This window comes from Suricata suricatta, chromosome 3 (assembly GCF_006229205.1).
Source record: "Suricata suricatta isolate VVHF042 chromosome 3, meerkat_22Aug2017_6uvM2_HiC, whole genome shotgun sequence".
NCBI lineage: Eukaryota > Metazoa > Chordata > Mammalia > Carnivora > Herpestidae > Suricata > Suricata suricatta.
Window position 1 is genome coordinate 98,627,228 of NC_043702.1, and position 9,063 is coordinate 98,636,290.

Below are 9,063 nucleotides of genomic sequence, written 5' to 3' on the forward strand. Positions count from 1 at the left end.
AGATCATGACTTGTGCTTTAAGTCAGACACTTAATAGACTGAGCCAGCCAGGGACCCAAGCTGTCTTTTTAAAATGGAAAAACTGAGCCAGAAGGAAAAGAGGGTCAATAGAAATCGCTGTCTTCTACAGATGCGTATAAATTTACAAGAGAAAATAACACGACGGAAAACCAGCCCTGATTAATAAATAGGCATTTTGTTGGCTTGGAGAAAAAGCGATACTTGAAGTAACGCTTGTATGACTTTGGCTCCGGTGGGGTACTGCTACGCGCAAGGAAGAGCAAGAAAGCACCAAGCTACATGAAAGGGCACGGACAAAAATGATTGCAAAATGAAAGTGAGACGGTCCTCAAATCCCTCCTCCCATCATTTCAGCTGAGGTCACCCAGCCCATAGGCATTAGTCTTATCACAAATAAGTTTGTACCATCAATAAAATATGAATGCACGTGGCTAAAACCCCTGACGTGATATCACATTAATATGCGTTATCATAATGAATTAATTCAATTTTTAAAAGCACACCGCTCCTGGCACACAGAAGGCACTCAGACGTTTGTTTTATAAAAGAACATTGTTTGTTCTTTGTTTTAGAGTCTATATTTAGGAGAGGAAATGATTCAAAACCACATCCTAAAACCTGTATCCTTTATTAGCACTGAAGTTGGGACACTTGGGGCCCAGAGGTCTGGTTTTCCCCTTTAAAACTTAGGTTTCTGCCCGTCGGCCGGTCCTTTAGGTCAGTAGGTCCAGCAGGGGTCGCAGTTCAAGTAACCAATCGCCGCTGGGACAAGGGGCGGGGCGCTGTGGCCCCGCCCCTCCTCTCAGCCCTCCCTCCCCAACCTACCCAGGTCCGGCCTCCATCGCACCTGCGTGTCCCCTTGCTCCCGCGCGAGTGCAACCTCTCCTGTCGGCTCTAGCTGGAGGGTTTTTGGCCTCGCCTCTCGCGAGATCGCCTGCAGTTGCGGCCGCCGCCGCTCCCGGCCGCTGAGTGGCCGCGTCTGCGCAGCCGCCATGTTCGGTTGCTATGCTGTGGCCTGGGAGACGGGGTGTGCTTGAGGGAGGAGGAGTAGACGGAGGAGGAGGAGGAGGAGGAGGAAGAGGAGGAGAAGGAGGGGGAGGTTGAGCTCTGCTTGCACTCTCACACACAAACGCAGCCCGGGATTACCCGCCAGCTCACGCCGCGCTGCGCGCTTTTCCTCTCCTCGAGGCCCCCCCACATTGTTCTCTCCGGACTCCTGGGTCCCCGGGGGCTGAATTCCGGGCCTGAGTCGGGAACTGGAGAGACTTGGCTTGGGCCGGAGGGTCGGAGGTTTGGGGCCAGGACCCCCCCCACCCCCGGCCGCGGGGCTCCCCTCCCCCACGGCACTTTGGGGGTGTGTGGATTATCTCATCCCCGCAGGGAGGTGGGAGAGCGCGCCGGCCGCCCGCCTCCCTCCAGCCTCCCCGGTGGCGCCGGCCCGCTGCAGCCCCGCAGTATGAGGTGGTGCTGGCGGCTCGGGGCCGTGGCGCGGCCGCTGCGGCGGAGGCTGCTGGGGGGGCGCTGAGGGAGCCCCCGGGAGAGGCGCGGCGGACGCGCTTCGCCCCGGCGCGCCTGGGCCTCGGGGCTTTTCTTCTCCAGCCGAGAGGACGCGGCTGTGCACCGAAGGTAAGAGGCTCCGGGGTTGCGGGCGGCCTCTCCGCCGTGCGCGGGGCGCGGGGCTGTCACCTGGGTGTGGGAGGCGAGCCAGGTGGGGGCGAGCCGGGGGCGCGGGGTGGATTTCGCCGACGGGGGGAAATGATGCTGGTCCCCCAGTCCCCCTTTCTCCTCGGGACCTCTGCGCTCGCAGCTCCTGGGGTCAACGTTGGAATCGGGGGCGAGCGAAGGGAGAGGGGAATGGAATCGGTGCGGAGATGGAACGTTCCATCATACCTCAACTCTAGGTAACGTGGTAACGTTTTAGAATCTTCCGAGCTTTTCATCGGTGGTAGGGTACCTTTTTGTGTTTTGTTTCTGTATTTTTTTATTTTTTAATGGGCTCATAGGAGTGCTCCTTGCTTATGCTGCATGGGCGCACTGCCCCTACCATTGAAGTTTTAAGCCTCTTGCGATTCTGCGGGTATGTACTTGGGTTTAGGAATCTGTAGTTGGGCCAGAAAAAGTTGAGATGTCGCTAAGTAGACGTGCCAATGCATTTCCCAAGGTTTCCTTAAAATGGAACAATGAACAGTTGCACAGATACATGTATGGGTGTTCTGCGAAATTTGGAATGGGAGGCTTTTATGTTTAGGGTTACTTTACATTGTGACACCAGTACAGACAAGAACGAATTGTAGGATTTTTCAAGCGCTTGTTCGGAGGAGCTTGTATATGTCTGCAATGTACTAACTGCCTTTAAATCAGAGTTAGAGTAATATTAGGTTTATGTGACCAGATCTTGGGTCTAGTGGAAACAGTGCAGCTTAAAACGTGTTTGGGGGGAGGGGGAGAACCTGACCCCAAAGCCAACGTATCCTACTTATAAAAGACGATTTGAGGGGAAAAAATCATGGAACAGTAAAAGACCGGACTTTTTTAATCCTAATTTTTGAAACTTAATGTGTCAAAGAACAAAAATAGTTTTCTTTTTTTTTTTTTTTAAGGGAGGAAGAACTAACCTTAAATGATTGCTCAGAGTACAAAGTGTGCTTCATGGAATAGAGCTAGAAATGTCAGTGAGATCTTGAATTTGATGACTATAAATTCAATCTATAGATTTTTTTTCAAGAAAGATTTTTCATAAGCAGAAGTTTGTGTATTGTATACAACTTCTTTACTGACTTATAATAAGAGTGCAGTCTTTTGTTGACCCCACCATTTTTTGTCAGAATAAATTTATGCTCCAATTACCACAAAAGTTATTTATGTCTTTTTCTGTTTTCTTTGTTTGTTGTTGTTGTGTTTTTTTAATGACACACATATATTTGTTACCAATTTTCACTGAAACATGCATGGTCCCATATTATCATGTTCTTGAGTGGTTTGGTTTATAGGAAGAAAATCATGGTTTCTGGGTACATGGAGATATTTATGACTTAGCTAATCTGTTTTAAACATTTGGCCAGAGAGTTAAAAGAAAAAGCATAAGAAGCCATCACTGTTTTGTCATTTTCATTAATATTGAGTAGGTTAACGTTTATAAAGTTAGAAAATCACACGTTCCTCAAAAGTAGTAATGGAGAGGATATAACTTTTTTATTGCCTGCTGTCTAACCTGCTTCGCTTCAGGGTTGTGGGTATAGAATTGCTTCATACTTGGTTTTTTTATGTTTTAACTGAATATCTTTTAAAAATGTCCCTACTAACTTTGTTACTTTAAATTTGTGACACCCAATTTCTAATTTAGGCTACGCATAAAACCAGCATTGATTGAACACACTTGCTAAAAATACTTTCTGGGTCAGATGTACTTAGAATGCAGCCTCAGGAAAATTCATTTGACCTATTCTAATGTGACCAGCGTACACTTCGTTATTATTGAAGGACTTTAAAAAATTACAGACTGTCACAAATTAGATTTCATCAGTACAGGCATAGAAGCCTGTTTTTTAATGTATGAAGTACTTTATATAGGATAGTAATGAAGACTTTTTTCATTAAAAAAAAAAATTGTGTGACCCTCCCCTTGAATATTGTTAGTCTCTATGATTTGTATATTTGAAATATTTTAGTTTTGCCTAATAAAATTATTTGAGTTGTAAAGTGACAGTACAAGGTGCACTGTTATCTCTGTAGCATTTGAGTTATTCTGAACCCTTTACGGGGGATCATTGGTCATGTTTTTGAGTAAATTATCTTTAAGGACCAAGGTAAGAGAATGCTAGATAAATTTCAAGGAGACACTGGGAGGACTCCCCCAGCCCCCTCCTTGTGAGTTGATATGGTCAGTTTCAAGCAATAAGGAAGCTTTAAAAAATATGTATAAATCTTGTTTTGTGGATGTTTAAACATAAATGTTTAAAAGTTCTTTAATTTTTGTGTTAGTTTTTAGGAGTGTAAAATTGGTGACCTCATGAGAAATGGCAAGTCTGCTTAACATAATGTGGCTGAATACGAATTGTTCCTATGTAAAATTTAGTATTGGTGGAAATTCACTGGCTACACACTTAGTTGAATTTTGTTGTTTTTGTGGGTAATAGCATGCATGTTGTAAAATTTTTTATATAGTCTAGATTTGTTAAATTTGTCAGTTTAGTAGATTAAGCTGTGAAGCCTTGAAGATTAGTTTAACATGCTGGAAATCCTTTTTATTCCTGTTTACCTGGAAAGTATTGTAAGATGAAGGTGTTATTTCTTCATTTAATATTCAACTAGTAGTTCAGATGGTGATAAGGAATATAATATAGAAGTACTGTAGAGTCTTCTCTATTGGTGCTGAAGTACAGTATCTAGGAACAGTAATATGTTTTCCTTTGCATGATCAGTCAGTAGAGTCTTATATACAGTAGGGGTGGGAAATAAGAGCGCAAACTTACTGTGTTCTCTAACCTTTGTTAGAGGTATTTTCCCCACCTTCAGTCTCCATTTCATTATTCTTAAGTAGCAACAAGGTGCAAGTATTTAAAGAAATTGGTAGGAGCAGATTGAAAATTAGGTACTGTGGATTATCTTGAGGGGAAGATATTAATTTGGGTGTTCTTGAGTTTGTGTCTTTTAACAAAGAAGTTCTATGGAGGAGTAGAGAGAAAAAAGGATCCACAAGGGATCCTTTTACTATCCATTATGTGCTAGATAGCGTAAAGGGGCTTTTTGTGTCGTCTCACTTAGTCATCACGTACACTTGGTGAGGTAGATATTATTAATTCCCTGCTTCCTTACCCGCCCCCCACCCCCCGCCATGGAGTCAAAGAGAAATTAAATAACTAGTATCACACTGTAATAAGTAGAATTAAAAAAATTGTTTTATGTTTATTATTTTTGAAAGAGACAGACAGAGCAAGCAGAGGAAGGGCAGAGAGAGAGGGAGACAGAATCGGAAGCTGGCTCCAGGCTCTGAGCTGTCAGCACAGAGCCTGACAGGGGGCTCAAACTCACAAACCGTGAGATCATGACCTGAGCTGAAGTCAGCTTCCCAACCAACTGAGCCACCCAGGCGCCCCTGTAAATAAGTAGAATTAAAACTAGGTCTGACTCTGAAGCTTACTCTGTAGAACAAGCTGCCCAATTAAACTTTCTGCAGTGATGGAAATACTCTTTTTCTGCACGGTCAGGTATGGTAGTCCTTAATCATGTGTGGCATGGAGCACTTGAATGTGACTGTCATGCCTGAGGAAATGAATTTAAAATTGTATTTAATTTTAACCAGTTTAAATTTAAATAACCAGATGTTGCTAGTAGCTATAATATTGGATAGCATAGCTTTAGATCTTGCTGCCTAGAAAATCTGAGTTTTAGTATTGAATCTTCCACTAGTTCATATGACATTAACAAATTATTTGGTTTTGAGCCTCATTTTAATCCACTGGGAAAATGAAGAAGTTGTCACTAAAAAGATTATCTCCAGTGTCCCTTCTTGCTGTAGAGTTTTGTGATTCTTATTAAAATACATAGTGGCATTTAATATTTGAAATTATTATAGATATTATTATATCTGAAAGGACCTATCTTAATGATATGTTTACCCATTATTTAAAGTTTTTTCTTTAGTCAGTTTTTCTTTTTCAGAAGAGTATGTATAAAGCGCACATAGTGGATAATGGATTCCTCCCCTCTAACCCCCTCCCCCCTTCCCCAGTTATTAAACATTATTTAACTCTAGGCAGTACTCTCCTTGGAACAAAGTTTGATTTTTTTTTTTAATGTTTGTTTATTTTTGAGAGAGAGGGTGGGGCAGAGAAAGAGGGAGACACGGAATCCAAAGCAGGCTCCAGGCTCTGAGCTGTCAGCACAGAGCCCAGCGCAGGGTGTGAACCCATGAACTGTGAGATCATGACCTGAGGCGAAGTCAGATGCCCCACGACTGAGCCACCCGGGTGCCCTAAAATTTGAATTTTTAAAGACCATATTTCAGCATGCCACTTTCTCATTTAAGAACGTGTCTGTTACAGTTCCCTGTTACTTACCAAATTAATTCCAAACTTTCTGGCTTGGCCTTGAAGGCTTTCCACCAACTTCATCTCACTAACCTTGTTTCTCATTCTTGTTAAAAAGAAAATACTCTTGTGTTTTCCTCTGCCCTTGTTTCCTCAGATGAAACATTCCTATCTCCAATTCCTGTGCCTCCTCCTTAAGTCTTCCTCAAAATTCAGCTTTTTCTTCCTGGAAGAGTGCTGCTTAATCCAGTCATGATTGTCAGGTTTTGAATCCTCGTAATAAGCACCCTGAACTTAATATATGATTATTTAAATATAGTTAGTTGAGTACATCCCTCTTACGTTTTCACAGTGTTACCTATTCTGTGTCCTTAATAAAAATATATTAAAAAATTTAAATGGGAGTTCTTTTTTATTGCCTCAGGACTTCAGTTTATTGCCTTGCAATTCTGCTTTAAAGAGTTGCTAATATAAAAAAAATGATACTGTCACAACATTGACCCTTAATTACCACTTAATATGTATTTTTGTTTTTTTCCAGGCAATTGTCCATACTTTTAAAATTAAGTTGTATGGTAGAGATACAATTTTGAGTTTAGTATATTTGAAACATTGTATAGTAGAAGCATTGGAATGTAGGAACAAGATGATAGACTTTGAAGTCACACTGATGTAGGTTGGAATCTGATCTCAAAAACTTTGAACAAGTTATATAACCTTCAAGCCTACTTCCTTGTCTGTGAAATTAGGATAATAATACTTGTTCTTGATTTGTTGTGAAGATTAGGATAATATTATGAGATGTGTAGTACTCTTTAAATAGAAAAGATGGTCGGTAAATGGTAGCTGATCTTATTTTTTTCTTTTCCCATTCCCATCACAATGAGTATAACTTGAACAATTGCTTAGCAGTTCAGATGGTTTATCAATCAGGTGATTGATTTAGTCATTTACTTTTTGTTAAACATTTTGCTGTTCCTGAAATTTCTATTCCTGTAATCTACAGTGAGTATCTTTGTGCTCATAGCTTGTTTATTTCCTCAGTTGAAAATTAGGATAATGGTCCAGTGGTATGAATATTTCTATGCCAGATTTCTCAAAGAGAGACATGGGCATTCTTGTTTTGGGGAAAAAATGCTAATTTGACTGTAAGATTTTACCTTGTGGTTTTAATTAATATATTTTGGAAATTTTGGTTTATTGGGAGGATGATGTAGTAAACACTCATTTATTTACATGAATTAAACAAATGTTTGAATGTCTGTTATAGGGATCAGTGGTATATACAGGTAAATAAGACACGATTGTTGTCCTTGAGCTCTAATTCTAGGATGGTAACACATGTCAACAAACAATTACAATTCATAGTGACAAGTGTAATAAGATCTAGAGCAAATGAGAAGTGGCATTTGAGCAGTGTCTTTAAGGACGGGTTGGAATTGATCTGGGTAGAGAGAACAGCATGTACAGAACGTCAGAAGTATCAAAGGATGCGTAGTGTGTTTTAAGAAATACAGATTGTCTTATATGTCTGTCTTTGTGGGCTGGCTGCTGGTGTCTGATTTTGTGTGGAATCTGTGTTCCTGTATGTGTGTGTAGATGAAACCTTCCGAGGGTCCTTATTTGGGCTTTGAGTAGAATTATAGTAAGAACTTTAGAACTTCCCAGCTGGTGAGCCATGTGTTCACGTGTGTGCCAGAGAGCAAGGTACCCACCAGGCTCTCAGACCTGGGCATATTGGAGCCCCCAGGTGGTTTCTTTTTTACCTCATACAATGTTGGCTTATTCCAGTGTGCTAAAAATTTTCTTTGGCGCCAAGTTGAGAAAAGATTGGGAAAGGTACTGTTCTAGAGGCTCTAAGCATTGGCAAGTTTATGGTACCCACTCGCCTCTGGCATGCCCACATGTAATAAAAAAATAAAACCAATATCAAGTCCTAAAACGAACACAAAGGAGATAAAAATCAAAGTTCCCTTTATAACCTACCTTTCTTCCCTCCCCCCTGTCCCCTCCCCCCAGTAATTACTACTTCACTGTTTTGTATGTGTATGTGAAATACCTTTTTGGTGCTCCTGCATTGCTAGTGCCCTACGCAAGTGTTTAGTCTGCCACTTGGGAAATCAGAATTTACATTAAGAAACAATTATCCATATTTAAATAATGGAATAAGAGATGTGAGTTTTGAAAGATAACTCCTCCTTGTAGATAACAATGCAAGGATGTAAGAATGCTGCCAACATGAGGCTAGAAATGGCATAGAGAGACCAGTTAGGATGCTCTTGCATTCGTCCAGGTGAGAGATTACAGCTGGAAATGGGGAAATGAAAATGAGGATGTGGGACTAGAATTGAAAACTGATTAGGTAGTTTTATTAGAACTGAGAGTACATTTGGATATAAGGAAAAGAGGAAATGAATTGATGATGATACTAAGATTTCTTTTTTGGGCAGCTATAAGGCCAGATAATTTTTATTGAGTACTTATAATGAGCCAGGCATTTTCCTAGGTACCAAGGTTGTCATGAATTCTTACTGAATTTTAAAAATTAATTTATTTTGAAATAATTTCAAACCTATAGAAAAATTGCAAGAAAAGCACAAAGAGCTCTAGACTCTCCTTCAACCAATTTTTTCCCTTGAATTATTCTTACTAAAAATATTTTCCTTGAATAATTTTGCTTATATATGTATTGCATATACTGTGTGTGTGTACACAAGATAAGCATGCAACATCTTGTGCGTGGCTTGTGGTAATGGGCCCATGTGGCCTTTTCTTCCAGATACCCAAAGAGAGTCTTTGACTCTCTCTGTTGTATCTTATTAGATTCTCAAATTTTAGTGAAACTACCCCATTATTTCATTTCTGGTCTGTCACTTTCATCCCTACTTCCAGCCATTTCAGAGGTTATGTACCATTTTTTATTTCTTTGGACTGTTTCTGACCCCTTTGAGAGCAGATAGCACACATGGTGCCCATCACTCCTAAGTGACCTAATGTGTCTCTCCCCAAACCT

At 41.0% G+C, this 9,063-nt stretch overlaps 1 protein-coding gene across 2 annotated transcripts in view; it reads left to right on the forward strand.

Annotated features, from left to right (window-relative positions):
• Positions 1-1,398: 1,398 nt before the first annotated feature.
• PTPN4 (protein tyrosine phosphatase non-receptor type 4) overlaps positions 1,399-9,063 on the forward strand; it is a 207,932-nt gene continuing 200,267 nt past the window's right edge. Inside the window, exon 1 of one of the 2 annotated variants that reach the window (XM_029934710.1) lies at positions 1,399-1,647. The gene's annotated coding sequence lies outside the window, so the exon portion shown is untranslated. The remainder of the gene's footprint in view (positions 1,648-9,063) is intronic. The other variant, XM_029934712.1, reaches the window with a different exon arrangement.